Genomic DNA, 18,752 nt, shown 5'->3' with positions numbered 1-18,752 from the left:
TTCAGGCTGTTTTCGTAGCATTTCCTCGCCTCCTTTTGGTCTGATCTGATGACTATCACCCGGCCACTGAGGTCCGGTAGCTTCATCTTCATGTGACGAGTGGAGGATATTGCACTCAGACGGTTTAACGCCGGTCTGCCCAGCAAAATATTGTAGGCAGAATTAGCGTTCACGACGAGGTACCGAATGCTCTCTGTTCGGGAGGCCTCTCCGTCTGTGAACGTAGTCCTCAACTCCAGGTACCCCCGGACCTCTATCTGGTTATCCCCGAACCCATACAAACATCCCGTATAGGGACTCAGCAGATCAGGGGACAACCGTAATTTATTAAAGGTTGACAGAAACATGACGTCTGCCGAGCTTCCTTGATCAACAAGCACTCTGTGGACCTTCCTTCCAGCCGTGACGACCGAGATGACAACGGGATCGTTGTCATGGGGCACCACATCTCGGAGGTCTCTTCTTGTGAACACAATATCTGACTCCCAGGACTCCCCCGAGAGCCTCTCTTCAATTGAATTCACCCCCCTCGCGTATTTCTTCCGCTGGGAGGCGGTGGGTCCTCCGCCGGAAAAACCTCCAGCAATGGTGTGGACCTCGCCAAGCACCGGCATCTCGTGTACTGGCTCATCCGCCGGCGGCGGCAGGGTGGCGGTCGTAGTGGACTCCGCGACATAATCTTTCAAAAACCCAGTCCTTACCAGCTCATCTAGCTGGTAGCCCAACGACAGGCAATTATCAATTTGGTGCCCGAAAGCCTCGTGAAATTCGCACCAAGAGTCTTTGCGGGGCCCCAACACCTTGTCGGTTTTCGCCGGTCGCCTCAGCCTCTCGGCTATGTTGGGTACGGCGATCAGATCCTTCAACTCAACTACGAAGTTGTACCTCGCCGGTCTTGCTCTTTCTCTGGCGGGGCGTTCGCCTCCTGCGGGGCCCCGTGGCTGGGGCTTTCTGGCCTCGTAGGGGCGTCTAGCCTCTGGCTTCTTTCTCCCCGTCGTTGTCTCATTGACTCTGACGGGTTGAACTCGCGTTGGTCCCCTCGGGTGTGAGGGCACGGCGCTGGTGCGCTTCACGCATACCTCCCCTTCCGAAGCAATATGTTCTACCGCCCTACGCCGTAATTCAGCGAAAGTCCTGGGGCGATTGCGGATAATAGATTCTCCAAAGGGGCCGGGGCATACGCCTTTCACAAATGCGTACACGATCATAGGCTCCTCTGTTGTACCAACCTTCACGACCTGGGCCCCGAAGCGATTGATATACTCCTTCAGGGTCTCCCCCTGATACTGCTTCACGTCAAACAGGTCATAAGAGACCGGCGGCGGGGCCTTGTTGGCCAAATACTGTTCTCTGAATAACCGCGACAACTGGCGGAAAGATGTGATATGGCCCTCGGGGAGGCTGATGAACCAGTCCATAGCCATCCCGGTCAGGGTGCTCATGAAGAGCTTGCACTTGGCAGCATCAGAACCGCCTATCAGGACCATCTGCGTGTGAAATGCCGCGAGGTGCGTCTCTGGGTCCTCCATCCCAGTGAAGATTACCTTGGGTCCCGCGAACGTGTTCGGGATCGCTGCGTCTAGGATCTCCTGCGAGAATTGCCATGCTCTATCAAGACATTTCAAGATCTTGATGTTCAGCTCTTCCTTATCAAAGGTCTTGTCAAGACTCATGAGATGATTGATGATGTACGTGAGGTTTCTCTGGCATGAGGTTTCTGATGCTTAGAGAGACTTCAACAAATCTCTCCATGAACGCACACAAGGATTCCCCTTTTTCTTGTCGGATGTTAAGGAGGGCTAAAGGTGACATATGATGCGGTTGGCTCATTGCGTATTAAATGCTAAATTTTTTCGCCAAGGTTTTAAAATTGTCCACTGAGTTTGGTGGGAGCTATGTAAACCAATTGAGCGCCCCTTCTTGGAATGAAGTGGGGAAAACCTTACACCACACGACCTTGTTTGTATGTAGAGATTCATCTGAGTCTTATAAAGGTTCAGGCGCTCATCCGGATCTGTGGAACCATCATAGAGTTTGATGCTCAGTCCCTTTTATTTGGAGGGGAGTTGCGCTTCCATGATTTAGTCAGTAAAGGGATGTCCTTTGGGATCCTCATCATCATCGGCCGAGTAGGGTTGCTTAGTTCGTCGGGAAGCTTGATGAATTTGTGTCTGAGTCGTCGTCTTCTACTAGTTATGAGTGTGATTTTCCAATCGAGATTTGTACCGACCTGTCCTCGGGTGTTAACCAAAGTCAACACTTGGTGGGACCCATCAAGGGCACAGAGAGATGAGAAGGGAGATGCTCAGGCCTCGGGCATTGACCAGCCTCGGGCATTGACCGGCCTCGGGCATTGACCGGCCTCGGGCATTGACTAGCCTCGGGCGTTGACTGGGTCCGAATCGAGGGACATTCGCATCCGATGGGCGTCACCTCTTGATACCCACGGGTAGGAACGACCATGGAGGAGGCGGCATCATAGGAAGCGCCTACAGCTAGGTGGGGCCACCCCCCGATACCCATGGGTAGGAGTAACTGTGGAGGGGGCGGCACGGTAGGAGTGACCGTGGAAGGGGCGGCACGGTAGGAGTGACCGTGGAGGAGGCGGCACGGTAAGGGCGTGGAGGCCTCGGGCCTCGGTACCTCAGAAGAGTAATAAAGAGAAGAGAAAGGTGGCTTCAAAGCCATATTCTCAGTACCAGCAGGGAGAGACCTGACTCGTGAAGTACCCACGCATGAGGTGTAGAGACGCGGCAGTGCATGCCACCTATGGAGAACCACTGGGACAGATACGACCCGGGAGAGGGCCACGTCCCAGGGGGTAATCTACATGCATGGTACGAGAGGAAGGCAGAGATACTCCCAGGGCAAGTGACTAGAGGCTGGGGCGCATGAGTTGGCACCCAGGTAGTCACCCCCCTCGCCAGATGCACTTCGAGGAAGGGAGACTTACGCGTTGGGATTTCCCTAAGTTGGATTACACCGTCGTAAGGCCTCCACCCAGAGTTGCGCTTAAGTCATAAGGAGACACATGGCAGAAGCACTAAAACCCAAGGTATATAAGCTTTTCTAAAAGCTTAGTGAGGTACGTTTTATCATTTTTGGACATTTTACAAATTCTAAGTCATTTACGCTTACACACTGTACGCGCGAGTGATTTGAGAACAAGAGAGAAGTTAGTTAGAAATTTGTTACGCACCTTCAGAACATTGTTGTTGCGGTGTTTCGATACGGAGGTGCACAGTGTTTACTGCCATACTGACTTAAGCGTCGGAGTGCAAACGACCGCGAGGGCGCCCTTTGTTCTCTCTGTTTCAGGTATTCACGGCGGCGAAGGGTGGAGATTTGGAATGAAGGCGAAGGAGTCCTTGATACGCGAATCTTAGCTACGCACGAAGCACAATCTGGTCAACCGGCAGGAACATTTGGCACGCACCGTGGGGCCGATCTAAAACATCAGTCCCACCGCAAGTAGTTGAAACTTCAGCAGAAGGTTTCGTTGAAGTTTCTCAAGAATCTTGCAAGATTTACCGATTATCTTCGAAGTTTCATTCAGTTCTACCGTTTCTTTTCGGTTTCGTTCAGTTTCTACCGATTATCTTCAGATTCGCTCAGTTCTACCGATTGTTTTCCAGTGTTGCTCAGTTTCCACCGATCGTTTTCGGTTTTGCACAGTTTTGCCGAAGGATTTTCCAAGATTCATAGTAACAGTTCGAAGTTCTCCAAGAAATCGCGAAGAATGAGAAAAACGAGGCAAAGTTCAACGACGCACGCAGAAAGTGACGACATGACCTTGCAGCAGGTCATGGAGATGATGCAAGGCCTTCAAGAGGCAATGCGGCATCAAAGGCGGAGCAAGAGCACATACAGGTGGATCTTGCAGCGTCGCAAGGGAGGAATGAAGAGTTATGTCGCGCGAACGAGGAGTTGCGCCACGGGTTGCGCAACCACCCCGGGAGTCGCGAAACAGAGGACCGCGAGTGTTTCACGCCACCTAGGGAGTTCCCAATGCCATTCTCGCAGTCTATCATGGAGGCGCTGATCCCGCACACTTTCGTAGGACCGAAGGTGACGTTCACGGGAATGGACGATCCTGAGGCACACCTCACTGCATTTCATACGCAAATGATGCTGGTTGCCGGTTCTGACGTCGTGAGGTGCAAGCTCTTCCTGAGCACGTTGACAGGGATGGCAATGGATTGGTTCATTAGCCTTCCAGATGGCCATGTCACCTCCTTCGCGCAGCTTTCACAACTGTTTAGGGAGCAGTACATCGCAAACCAGGCTCCCCCGCCGGTGTCGTATGATCTCTTTGATGTGAAGCAGTATCAGGGGGGACGTTGAAAGAGTATATCAACCGCTTCGGGGCGCAGGTGGTGAAGGTTGGCACCATGGAAGAACCAATGATTGTGTATGCGTTCAGGAAGGGGATTTGCCCTGGACCATTCTGCGAATCAATCATCAGGAACCGCCCCCGAACCTTTGTAGAGATTAGGCATCGCGCGGTGGAGCACATTGCCACAGAAGGTGAGGTGTGCGAGAAACGTGCAAGTGTTGCACCCGCACGCCCAAGAGCGCAGTCGCGTGCACAGCCTGCCCGGGTGAATGAGGCCACGACTGGGAGGAGAGGTCAAGAAAAGAAGCGCCCCTACGAGGTGAGGAAGCCCCAGGCGAGGGGGCGTGCAGATGGGAATAGGCCGGTTAGGCACAACTTTGTAGTGAGCTGAAGGACCTCATCGTCGTGCCTAACATCGCATAGGCTGAGGGTTCCCGCGAAGACTGATAAAGTGCTGGGACCGCACAAGGACGCATGGTGTGAGTTCCACCAAGCGTTCAGGCATCACATCACCAACTGCTTGGCCCTGGGTCATCAATTGGATGAGCTAGTAAAGAGTGGGTTTCTAAAGAATTATCTGACTCAGTCCTCTGCGGCCACGACCTTGGAAGTACCAGAAGAGGATTAGGCCCATGAGATGCCCATCCATGGGGAGGTGCACACCATATCTGGTGGTTTATCAAGAGGAGGATGCACTATCTCTCAGCGCAAGAGGTGTGTGCGATTAGTGAACTCGGTGGCCGAGCAGGGGGCGAACGACACGCTGGACATAGACCTTGTGTTTACGAAGGCTGATCTCCGCGACGTTGAACCCCACGACAATGATCCCGTGGTGATATCGGTCGTCACCGCCGAGAGGAAGGTACATCGAGTGCTCGTGGACCAGGGCAGCTCCGCGGACGTGATGTTCTGGTCCACATTCAACAAGCTACAGTTGTCCCCTGATCTGCTGAGGCCATACACAGGGTGTTTGTATGGTTTCGCAGGGGACCAGGTAGAGGTACGTGGCTACCTGTAGCTGAGGACGACGTTCACAGATGGAACGGCGTCGCGTACTAAGAACATCCGGTACCTAGTTGTGAACGCCAATTCAGCGTACAACATTCTACTGGGGAGGCCAGCTCTGAATAGGTTAAGGGGGTGTCGTCGACATGGCACATGAAGCTGAAGCTGCCTGACCTCAGCGGCAGAGTGATCGTGATCAAATCCGATCAACAATAAGCAAAGAAGTGCTATGAGAATAGCCAAAAAATGAAAAGAGGAGTGTTTATGGTGATGGAGTGCCCACCCAGTGTGAATACGCCAATGTTGGTAGAGCCCGTGGAGGACGCGCCACCCGTGAGGGAGACGCCCGCCGAGGCCGTGCCCACGGAGGAGGCGCCCGGTGAGGCAGTGTCCACGGAGGAGGCGCCCGCCAAGGCAGTGGCCATGGAAGAGGCGTCAGGGGGGCGGTATCCTTGGAAGAAGCACCTGAGAAGGCCTCGCCCATGGAGGAAGCGCTCGCTGAGGGGATGCCTAAAAGAGAGGGTTGCGGAAGCGAGTCTCATGCAAAGAGCGCCCGAGATAGGCGACCCGAGCCAGTGGAGAACGTAGTCGAGAGGAAGATTGGTGGCAAGACTTTCAAGTTGGGACGACTGCTAAGTCAGGAAGAGCAGGACCAGGTGGCGGCAGTGATCTCATGCCATCTGGATGCCTTTGCATGGTCCGCCTCGGACATCCCCGGCATCGACCCAGATTTTTTATGCCACCATCTCACCATGGACCCCAAGGTCCGCCCTGTACGGCAGAGAAGGAGGAAGTTCAATGAGGAGAGGCTCCTCGTCGTACAGGAAGAGACTAAGAAGCTGTTGAGCGTCGGTCACATCAGGGAGATCCAATACCCTGAGTGGCTGGGCAACGTGGTGCTAGTAAAGAAGGCAAACGGAAAGTGGAGGATGTGTGTGGACTTCACAGACCTGAACAAGGCGTGCCCCAAGGATTCGTATCCTCTGCCCAGCATCGACGCGTTGGTGGACAGCGCCTCGGGCTGTAAAATGCTGAGTTTCTTGGATCCGTTCTTGGGGTACAATCAGATCAAGATGTACCCCCGCGATGAGTGCAAAACGAAATTCATGACCGAGACGTGTAGTTATTGCTACAAGGTCATGCCGTTTGGATTGAAGAATGCAGGCGCCACCTACCAGAGATTAATGGATAGGATCCTTGCACCTTTGCTGGGTAGAAATGTGCATGCCTATGTAGATGACATGGTGGTGACCTCCCAAGAGAGAGGGCGACACACAGCTGACCTGGAAGAACTGATCGCCACAATAGCCAAGTACCGCCTCAAGCTGAACCCAGAAAAGTGTGTCTTTGGAGTTGAGGCGGGTAAGTTTTTGGGTTTTTTGCTCACCGAGCAGGGAATAGAAGCGAACCCCGACAAGTGTGTGGCGATTCTGGAAATGAGGAGTCCCGCATCGGTGAAGGAGGTGCGACAGTTGACAGGGCGGATGGCCGCTCTGTCCAGATTCGTATCAGCTGGAGGAGACAAGGGGCATCCTTACTTCCAGTGCCTCAAAAGAAATAGTAGGTTCGTGTGGACCAATGAGTGCGAGGCAGCGTTCCTCAAGCTTAAGGAGTATTTGGCGGCTCCTCCCATGCTCTGCAAGCCACAGACAGGTGTGCCCCTTCGGCTGTACTTCGCGGTGACCGAATGGGCGATCAGTGTTGTGTTCGTCCAGGAGCAGGACCAGACTCAGAAGCCTATATATTTCGTAAGTAAGGTCTTGCAGGGGCCGGAGGCGAGGTATCAATCGTTAGAGAAAGAAGCTCTGGCAGTGGTGTTCTCGGCCAGGAGGCTCCATCACTACTTCCAATGCTTTACGATGGTGGTAACGACGGACCTCCCCATCCAGAAGGTGTTGCAAAAGCCAGATGTCGCAGGGAGGATGGTCCGCTGGGCAGTGGAGCTGTCTGAGTTCGATATCCAGTACGAGTCCAGGGGGTCCATCAAGGGGCAGGTATACGCGGACTTCTTGGCGGAGCTCTCGCCAGGAAGCACATAGCAAGAGGTAGAGGTGAGCTCCCAGTGGGTGCTTTCAGTGGATGGGTCCTCTAATCAGCAAGGAAGTGGAGTCGGTGTGGTCCTGGAGGGGCCAAACGGTTTGCTGATTGAGCAGGCCCTGAGGTTTGCATTCAAAGCCAACAATAATCAAGCCAAGGAGATGGGTGCGCGGAGCCTGCTGGCGAAGAGTGATTCACAGCTGGTCACGGGGCAGGTACCAAGCCAAGGATCCACAAATGGCAGCATACTTGAGATATGTCCAGTTGTTGAAAGGGGCATTCGTGGCGTTCTAGTTGGTCAACGTCCCAACTGGGATTTCCCTAAGTTGGGTTACAGCGTCGTAAGGCCTTCCACGTGGAGTTGCACTTAAGTCAGAAAGGCCACGTGGCAGTAAGCACTGAAACCCAAGGTATATAAGTTTTTTCTGAAAGCTTAGTGAGGTACGTTTACACACACACTCTAATCATTTTGCTAGCGCACTCACTGTACGCACGAGTGATTGGAGAGAGAGAAAAGTTAGTTACAATTCAGTTACGCGCCTTCAGAACATCGCAGTCACGGTGTTCCGATACGGAGGTGCTTGGTGTTTTCTGCTTACTGACTTGATCGTCGGAGTGCAAACGACCGCGAGGGCGCCCTTTCTTCTCTCTGTTTCAGGTACTCACGGCGGTGTAGGGTGAAGTTCTGGAACCAAGACGAAGGTGCCCTTGATACGTGAGTCTCAGCTACGCCCAAAGCACGTTCTGGTCAATCGGCAGGAACAATTAACTGAAATATAATTATATTCATATTTTATTATTTAAGATAATTAAGTATTACTTTATTAAAAAATATAAAAATGTAATCTAATTTATTAAAATGAAAAATTATAAATTTATTTAAAAAATTAAAAATATATAAATGTTATTAAAATTATATGAAAAATAAATATTTTTTTAAGGATATAAAAGTTTGAGTAAAATTTTCTTTTATAAAAGCTTTCATGTTAGACATTACTATGCAATTTGACATCTCAGCTAGGCGCACACCTCGAGTAACAACAATCATTTGTTATCACATGAAAAAGAATATTATTAAAAATGAAAAAAAAAAAAAAATACAAAAATATGGGGAGACTAGACAAAAACTCATATGTTAACAAAAGTGATACATAGGCAGACTATACCTATTCATAAAGAATTCTAAGAACAAACAAGATGGAAGCGTATTATACCAATGAAATGATTCTCTATGGATAAATCCTAAATTAGACAACTTATCAGCACACGCATTCCCTTCACAAAAAATATGAGTAACCCTAAACCTGATTTTCCCATAGTAATTAAGACAAGTATTCCATCGATTACGAAGCATCCACGGAACATTAGTCTTAGCAGTGAACGCAACATAAACCAAGGCAAAATCACATTCAAGCCAGACATTAGTAAGCCCCATCTTTTGAGCTTCCTCCATACCATGTATAACTCCATAAAACTCAGCAACAATAACAGTCTAAACTTCAAGAAATGCAGAAGCAGCACAAATAAATTCTCCCATACTCCCACGGAAAATACCTTCACGATTAGCAAGACCAGGATACCCTCAAGCAGCCCCACCAATATTAATTTTAACCCAGTCTAGCGAAGGAAACTCCCATCGAACAGGAAGAGGATGAAGAGATTTACCACTACGAATATTAATACCAAAAATCACGTTGAAATCTGACATGTCATTCTTCATTAAAGCTTTAGATGAATTTCCCACTAGACAAGTTAAAATCTTTAATTACCGAAATACCCCTAGAAACCTCAATCTTATCCTGAAATCGAGCATAATTCCTCATACGCCATATCATTCAAATAGAAAAAATTATCACAACAAGCTTAATCAATTTAACCAAAGGACTACCATCACTCTTAATAAAAGAAAGAAGATCATCCTTATTACAGAAATGAGAAATAAGAAAAATTTGTCAAACCCAACTCCAAATATGCAATGCATTACAACATTCAAAAAATAAATGCTAAATAGATTTCTCATGCTTCTCACAAAGCATACACATAGAATATATATGCAAACCTTTATTCTGAATATGTTGATCTGTAGGAAGCCACCCATGACAAACCTTCTAGAGTACTAGAGTTTTGGAAGACGAAATAGATGAAAACCAAATGAATTTACCCCAACCATAGGGAACTCTTGGTTCCAAGAAAAAAGTCTTAGCCGATTTAAGAGTGAAACAACTAGACTCATATAGAATCAAATTAGGAATATCCTGTTCCTCCCTAACCATGATATGATTAAAAAAATAAGGTATCTATTGTAAAGATAAGGGAATATTCCAATCACAGCATGTCCAAAACTGAGAGACTGTATCCGAAATGCTAGACCATTAGATAATCCTACAACATTTGCTAAAGAAGTAGTAGAACACCATTTATCATTCCAGAAATCAATAAAAGCACATGTACCAACAATCCAAGAAGTATAGTCAAGTATAGTAGAATAAAATTGCTTAATTCCAGGCCGAAGAGAAGAGGATCTATAAACCATTTTAAACTCGTATTTTGATTTAAGAACCCTGACATTCAAAAGAAAAGACCAAGGCCTGTTGCTATAAGCAAAGTTCCAAGCATGCTTAAGAAGATACACATAATTTTCATGATGAAGGTTAATCATCTTCAAACCTCCATTCTCAAGAAGTGAACAAATCTTCCCCCAATTAACGGTAGCTATGTCTTTTTTTAGAATATCACCAGTCCAAATAAAATTTCGACACCACTGCTCAACTTGCTTAAGAAGTGAAACAGGTTATTTGTACATATTAAAGTTATGAGCTAGAAATCCAGTAATCACCGTATTGACCAATTGAATCTGACTCATCATGCTAAGAGATTTACCTTTCTAAGATGGTAGCTTCAATTTGACTTTATAAACCAAAGGTTGAAGAAATCGACACTTTGGAGCACCAACAAAGATAGACACTCATAAATAATTGAAAGGAAAACAACCATGAATACAAGAAAGAATACGTTGAATTTTGGTGACAAATCTTGTAGAATTATCCATGGTGAAAAAACTACTTTTAGAGTTATTAACATATTGACCAGAAAAATCACCATATGTTTAAAGAAATATACTCAAATTTCTAAGAGACTTAGTATCCCCTATACAAAAAACAAATATTTCATCAACATATAAAATATGAGACGGAGTGAGATAACCTTGTGGACTAGCCATATGTAAAATTTTCTTATCATTCACAAGCTTAGAGATACCCCTACTAAGAACTTCTTCTGCAAGACAAAAAAGTAAAGGAGACAAAGGATCACCTTGTTTGACACATCTACTGCAAGGAAAAAACACCCGCCAAAATGCCATTTATTATGATAGAAAGCATAGTTGAACGGAGAATTGTACTAATCCAATCGACAAATAAGGGGTGAAAACCAAAGCGTTTCAAAAGTAATACTAAGAACTTCCAACTCAGTGTCAGAGGCTTTATGAATATCAACTTTGTAAGCTAGATTACCTCCTCTAACCTTTTTAGAAAGCATGTTAATAGCTTCAGAAGCAATACCAATACAATCATGAATTTGTCTACCCTGCACAAACCCATATTGATTAGAAGAAATGATTCTAGCAGCCACAAGTGCAAGCCTATCTGCCAATATCTTGGAAATAATCTTAAACTTAAAATTAGCAACAACAATTAGCCTGTAATCTTTAATGGAGTCAACACCCCGAGTCTTAGGAATAAGAGATACCATATTACTGTTCATTCCAGGGAGAATCCAATTTCGTTTAAAAAACTGTTGAACAACATTGCAAACATCTTTCCAATAATGTCCCAACAAAAATGATAGAAAACACCATAAAAACCATCAGGACCAGGAGCACTATTACCATTAAGACTAGAAACAACAATCTTGATTTTCAAAAAGTCAGGACATTTAATTAACATTATATTCTCTTCAGAGGAAACTAGCTCCGGAATATAAGAACCAATAAATTCCTCCATACTACTTGTATCTGGAACATTAGAAATAGGCTCAGCATAAAGATTTTTATAAAAGTCCAAAATATGATCCTCAATGAGTTTAGGATCCTCAATAACCTCATTATCAATCCGTAGACGATGAATCCCACTAGAATTATTTCTCCTTTTGACCATAACATGGAAAAAAGTAGTATTTCAATCTCCATCTTTGAACCATAACATCTTAGCCCTTTCTTTCCAAAACAAATATTAACAATGAAGAGCATGATAAAGCTCCTTCTTAGCAATCTTTTCTTAACAAAGTAGCCCATCAATGTCAGGAAAACTAGTAGTCTCTATGTTATGTTGAATACCAAGGAGGAGACCCTGTTTAAGAAGAACTGCATTGTGAACATTACCAAAAGACTTTTTATTCCAGTCTCGAAACTCAATTTTCAACCTTTTTAACTTATGTTGCAAAATAAACATAGGACAACCAACAACCTTATTAGCCAAAGAATCACGAATAAGCTTCGGACATGAAGTGTCCTGAAGCCACATAGAAAAGAAACGAAAATTGCTAACCTTCCTCAAAGAATTACTAGCATGACTAGAAAGAATAGCAGAATGATCAGAACAATTTTTAACAAGAACCTGATAAGTACAAGAATCTGATTCATCTAGACACACTCCATTACATAAAGCCTTATCTAGTCTTCTATGAATTCTATGCAACCCTCTCCTTCCATTACACCAAGTATAAGAAGATCCAGTAAAAGACATACAAGAAAGATCATTATTATTAATCCAATAAAGGAATTCATTGCAAGAAACCTGATTGGGAGACACCCCCCTTTACAGTCATCCGCCGAGAGCACAATATTAAAATCTCCCAGAATACATTAAGGCTCTGTGAAGGAACTAAGATCCCTCCACAAAAACCGTCTAGCCAAGTATGTGTTAGCACCATAAACACCAACAAAGCTAAAACATTTATCATGCAGAAGACAAGTTACAAAAATAAACTGATCATTAACCAAGAAATTTTGGACAAGATTATGAACCGACAAACACCAAAGCTTAGCAGCTTTATTAACAATAGAAGACATACCCACCAAATGCATATTAATAAATTTGAAAATGACGTCGAAAGCATTAATGTACAACATCATGGGTTCAACAAGAAAAACCAGGAGGAGATTATGTAGTTTAAGCAAACTAATCAACATCTCCACAGTTTTGTGGTTTCCTAGTCCTCTAACATTCCAGAAAAATGAAGAGACCTTCATTGCAACTTTGTAGAGAGAACTACCTTAGAAGTTTTTTTGAATTTACCAATCCCCTTAGGTGGTCTCCGTGGTTTTCTTTTAGGGCGAACTATTTCCTCCCCAATATCACTGACATCCTCCTCCATTTCATTAGGATCAGGCCAAAATTTTGAAACAACCTGATTTTCAACCGTGATATGGTCATAATTAATTTCAACAATGGCAAACAGAATAGTTGATGCACCAATATAAGGATTGCCTCCCACATCTATAGTTTCAAAACCATCAAGAGAGGAAAAGTGATTTTGCAAGGCCAACGATAGTGCTTGAACATCCCTAAGAGATTTAGCCTTTCGAGGGTTGGTTTGAGGCGACGGAGATGGTCCATTCATAATAGTAGAGACCTCCACATTATGATCGTCAATAGTAGTCTTTTTGGTGCTTTAGTATATTCATTGATTTATCCCTCCGAGGAGAGGTAAGACGCAACGGAGATGGTACAACCACAGGAGCAGAGACCTCCACATGATGGTCATCAATAAGATTCATAACTAAATGTGAATCTGAGCCCTTGGCATGCATAATGACAGGTGAATTCCTTAGCATTCCTGGTTCTGGGAAATCCGAAGTGGGAGTGGACAACCCCTACCTGGGTGAGGACTTATCATGATCCGAGGCATCCTCGGGAAGAGGCATATATGCAAAATCATCCTCCACTCCACCTGTTTTATCATAAGCAAGGTGACCCAAGGGTGACCCTGCATTAACCCCACCAAGAGCATCAACTTTCAAAATATCAGTGGAGCCTTCCACGGGCTTCGGCTGCGGATCTTTCTTTCGATACTCATTATGTTGTTTAGAGACCTCGATCCTCCCCTGTTCCCGTTCATTAGAAGGTGTCTTCTGAGAAGGTTTATGTTGAGGCCCAGGGACACGACTCTGATCATGGATCGCCCGGCACTGAGCAAGCTCATGCCCAATCATCTTACAATGAGAGGAAAAGGGAGGAAGCCATTCATATTCCACACCAGCTACAAAAGCAAAGTTTGGACGTTCATCCAAAGACAATGAAGTACCTCTAATGATGGAAAATATCGCCCTTTATTTCCAATACTCCAAAGGAAAATGGTAGATTCTAACTCAGGCCTGAGTTTTTGTACTATTCATAGTAGTTGAGACAAAGTATTTTGTCCAGGAAAAAAATCTCAAGAAATCGGGAGATAACTTCAAGGAACCCATCTCGAGGGCCCATCTCATGTCTTCTAAAGAAGCGAACTCAAACTCATAGAAATCATTCCCAAGAGGAATTGCTTTCCAAGGTCCAAGAGCCTTCTACACCGGTTGCAACTTTGTAGTTAAATGAAGGTGTGTGAGAGGATTATTCCCCTTAGATAGAATAGCTTGACCATGAAGATGGATCTTGCAATGCTCAAGATCAGCCAAGTAATCTGTCTCATCAATCCAGACAACAATCATGTCTCCCTTAATACAAGGAGTAGGTAGCTCGAACAAAGAAATGTCACATGTATTTCCCAATGCCTGAGTAAAAGTCTTCTTTTTGCTTGACATAAGAAACGCTTTCTTATTAGGAACCACTTCTTGATCCATCAAACTAGCCCATGGGATGAGGAAACCAATAGAGCCCTCCACCATTCCCAAAGGCTAACACTTCCCCAACACACATGGAAGAAACTGCACCAACGCTACCAACAACAGAACCAACCAACGACCCACCACTGTGCACACACCAAACCACTGTAGAAGCCTCTGCAGCCACCACTGTCGTGCTCCGCACGCACTGCAACGCTCACCGCCGCTCACCTGTCGCGCACTTCGCATGACACCAATGCATGTCGTGACGCACAAGCCTTAATGCACTGCGCGCCACCAACAGTTAGTTGTTGCACCTCCGCATTACCGATCTGTATTTCCCAACACCTTCGTGCCCCTAAATCTTGAAATTGGACGAATCAAGAATGTGAGAAAGAGGGAGGGAGATGGAGGGTTTCCGCGGCGGAGATCTTCGATTCAATTATACTTATTTTTAAATATTTTACAAAATTCAGTTTGAGTAACATTTAACATGAATTATATTATAATGAGATTATTAGATTTTTTAAATTGAATTATTAAAACGGCATGTTTTTTGTAAAGTAAAATTGAAGAGAAACTGGTGTTATTTTGGTTTAGGGTTTAGGGTTCCTATGGGGTTGGGAGAAGAAGCCAATTTCTTGGGTAAGCTGGGAGGTGTTGTGTAAATCGAAAGAGGAGGGTGGATTGGGGTTCAGAGATATAAGGAAGTTCAATTATGCTCTCCTGGCTAAATGGAGATGGCGCCTGATATCTGAAGGGAAAGGGAGGTGGAAGGAGTTGTTGGTATCAAAGTATGAGATGGATCTGGACTGCCCGCAATCACCAATAATATTCCAATCCTAGTGGTGGAGAGACTTACATAAAATTTGTACGGAGGGAGAAGGAGCAGGTTGGTTTCAACAATAAGTAGTCTGGAAAGTAGGACGTGGTGACAAAGTAAGATTTTGGGAGGATGCATGGGTCGGTAATAGTAACCTCAAAACATTATTTCCCAGACTTTTTTCGCTCTCTATGAACCAGGACCAAAAGGTGGAAGAGGTTGGTGCTTGGGTAGACTCAATATGGAATTGGAGATTTAGCTGGAGGAGAGCTAGATTTGAGTGGGAAATCATGTTGGAAACAGAATTGGCTACGCATATATCACGTGTCAGGCTGTCAAGGGAACAAGAAGATATACAGGTGTGGGGGTTTGATGATTCGGGGTTGTTTTCTGTAAAATTTACATATGAATGTATAGCTAAGCCTAACAGAAGTCCTCAAAAGGATGTATTCAAAAACCTATGGAAAATCAAAACCTTTCCCAGCGTGTTAACCACAACGTGGAGGGTCCTTCTAGGTAGGATTCCTACAAGGGAGTGCTTGAGTAGGAGAGGGGTGATCATGAACACAAACTTATGTGTTGTATGTCAAACTAAGGAGGAATCATGTCAACATATCTTCATTGAACGTGTTGTTGCTCAGAGGGTGTGGTCATTATGGTTTAGATGGATAGGCATTGTGTTTGTACAACATAAAGCTATCTTGACTCACTTTGAAAGTTTCTACTTATCCCAACTTAGCAGTAGACAAAATCTCTTATGGAAAGGTGTATGGGCAACTATAGTGACATGTATTTGGGAGCAAAGGAATTTCGTTGTTTTTAATCAAGGGGTAGTAGATGTGGAGATTTTCCAGATGGTCCAGCTCAAGACTTGGCTGTGGTTAAAGCACATGGGTCACTCTTTTAGCTACTCCTTTGCATATTGGATGTTGAACCCTTTAATATGTATTAGAAGCTACAAGTAAATGGTTGAGGCTGGTGGTTTGTGGGTGCCCTGGATACAAGGTAGCTGTTGTGTGGACTTAGTGTGTGCTTAATATATCACCTATGATTGAAGAATTGCTCCTGCTGCAGAATGCTGAATAAAAATTAGCAGCATGTACCTAATATATAGATGAGGTTAGGAAGAAGTAATATGAAGTTAAGCAGGAAATTGTGGTGATGGTATGAAAACAGGTTAGAGGACACCAAGCGAAACAGAGTAAGGTGATGCAGGGTTTGCTAGGGTGGATCTGCTGGGGTGCAGTTTTGTAAAGCTGTAGGCAGATGAAGGTTTTAGGGGTTCCTCTGGTGATGTATTTTTTTAGTAATACAAATGATGCACAACACTAGTATTGTAGGAGAGTTGTAGAATCTGCTAGGCAAGTAAAGGAGGGTGGAGGAAGTAAAATGGAAAGCAGGTGGTGGAAGAGGTTAGGCTAAGGGAATTTTGTCGGCCAACTGATGTGGTGCCTTGGTGCTATCATGGTGCAAGAAGCTGGCATTGAAACAAATATTTTTGAGGTTTTTTACACAAAGCACAAGGCATTACCTGGAATACTCTACTGGTGTACTGCAAAGGTCTTCTAAGCCTGTTGTTGCTGGTTCTGATATGGAAGAGGGATCAAAGGGCAGAGTATATGAAGGAAAGTGGTTATTTGGAAAGAAGCTGGAAGGGAGATGTCATGCACAACAAACTTTTGACACTAATGCCACATGCTTATGTAAGTTATGTTGGATAGCCACTTGGCGGAGATGTGGATATAAACAAACAAGTATATATGTTATACTTGTGGTTATGCAGGTAGCAAACTAGTTTGAACCTGCAATGTGAGTAAAACAAGCATATGAGTAAGGCTTGGATGGAGTGGGGGTTGTATCAGTATTGGAAGTCCAATTGGAGGGCAACTGAAAATTGGGGACTAGGCATGGGTGGGTGCAGGATTTTAAAATCTTGTTGAGCCAAGGACCAGAGTACCCATGTAACTATTTCTGCATATGAAGCCACTATAATTAGATGGAGTTTTGGGCAAGGTCTGATGGACCAAGCGGATGACAAGTAGGTGTGGGTGGGATTGAATTTTTTGAAACCTTTAAATAGTGATTACTGTTAAGAAAAGCTACACAAGTTGTGAATGTAAAGCGGTTAGTGCTAGTTTTTGGTGTAAGAAGAAAATATGAGTTTTTTTTATAAAGGTTGGGACACCTCTAAAGTGTCCCTTTTATATTCAATTAATTCTTTGCTGATAAAAAAAAATATATGTAACCTTAGGATTAAACTTCTCCGGAACATTACTCAAAGACTCATGTTTGTAAATATCTAAAACTAAAGCAGTTATTTTTATGAGATATATCTGAAGTTGCAGGAAGAGACCCTATTCTCACTTCTTTTTGTTTCATGATTTTCATTTAAGTTAAAATTTTATTGGTTTCTTAGGAATTTTTTTTTTTCTTTCCGGTTGATAAAGGCACTCGCAACACTATCCCGTCTTCTTTTCTTTTCAACGTAAATTCCTCAATCTTCCACCCTTTAAGTCCGTATGTTTATTATCTTCAATTGTTAAAGTCGCAGGAGTCACACATCAATTGCTATACTCTTGGGTGTGTAACCATTTATATATATTAAAAAAATAAGAAATATTTTAAATTGGTGAAATAAATTGATGAAGTATCCACCAACAAGAATGGTCATAATAGAATTAATGGGTATGAAAAGAATAATATCGTTGTAATTTAAAGATAGATGTTATAACGCTTGGAAAAGATTTCGATTTCAACTATAACTCTGTAGGAGGAGACAGGACTGAAGAAGGTGTGGGGTTCCTGGGTAATCAAAGGTATGATCTTAATTAAGACGAAATTTTGGTTTTGTTTTTTCTTTGTTTATCTTTTACGTTGGAAGACAAATTCGCCAACCCGTGACTTACACGTTGGTTAATCACACCGTTGTTGCTCAATTTACGTTTTCTCCCCTTTTCCATTCTTTCCCCTAAATACTTATCGATAAATTTTTGTACCTTAAAATGTACATTGCGTTTCAGAAAAAAAGAAGGTATTGGAATAAAAATAGTTTTATCAAGTTATTCTGCATTATTTATGTCACCATTAAGTCCATAATTAACCAAAAATTATGACAATAAACCTGTTTATTAGTGAAAACATCATGAACTCACTAGCCATGTTATATTGTTGTATTAAGTTTAACTATATTAGTTGCAGACTTACTTCCTATATAGCTTCAGTGATAACAACTCATCAAGTGCAGGAAGATGGTATTGGTTATTGACCATCATCAGGGGAACTTGCACGTACCGTTCTTCATGTAGGCGTGATTTGGTCAGGGATTTCATTCCTCCCAGTATGACAGAATTCATATATGCAATGGATCAAGTGGTTGGGTAATTTGATTTGGCAAAATTATATTCATTTTTTTTTTGTTCTTGTTAGTTAATGTCTTTGTTCCATTGATTTGACAATATTATTTTTTTTGTTTTTGTTCTTTGTCGTTGTTATTTTTTTGAGATTCATATTCTTAACATTTTCCTGTAAACTATTGCATTCTTATACTTCAAACATTTTCTTCAAAGTGGGTAGCATGCAAGAGGTGTTGCTTTAAAATTCATTGCTTACTTCCACCCTTAAATCAAAATAGAACTACTATTCTTTTTTTTTAATTTGGTTTCATATTTTGCATACAATCTCCTGCTCTATTAATTTGAGATTAAAATGCATGAGATTATAGTATATGTCATATG

Source organism: Phaseolus vulgaris, chromosome 11, assembly GCF_000499845.2.
Source record: "Phaseolus vulgaris cultivar G19833 chromosome 11, P. vulgaris v2.0, whole genome shotgun sequence".
Taxonomy (NCBI): Eukaryota; Viridiplantae; Streptophyta; class Magnoliopsida; order Fabales; family Fabaceae; genus Phaseolus; species Phaseolus vulgaris.
This window is presented reverse-complemented; position numbering follows the sequence as displayed.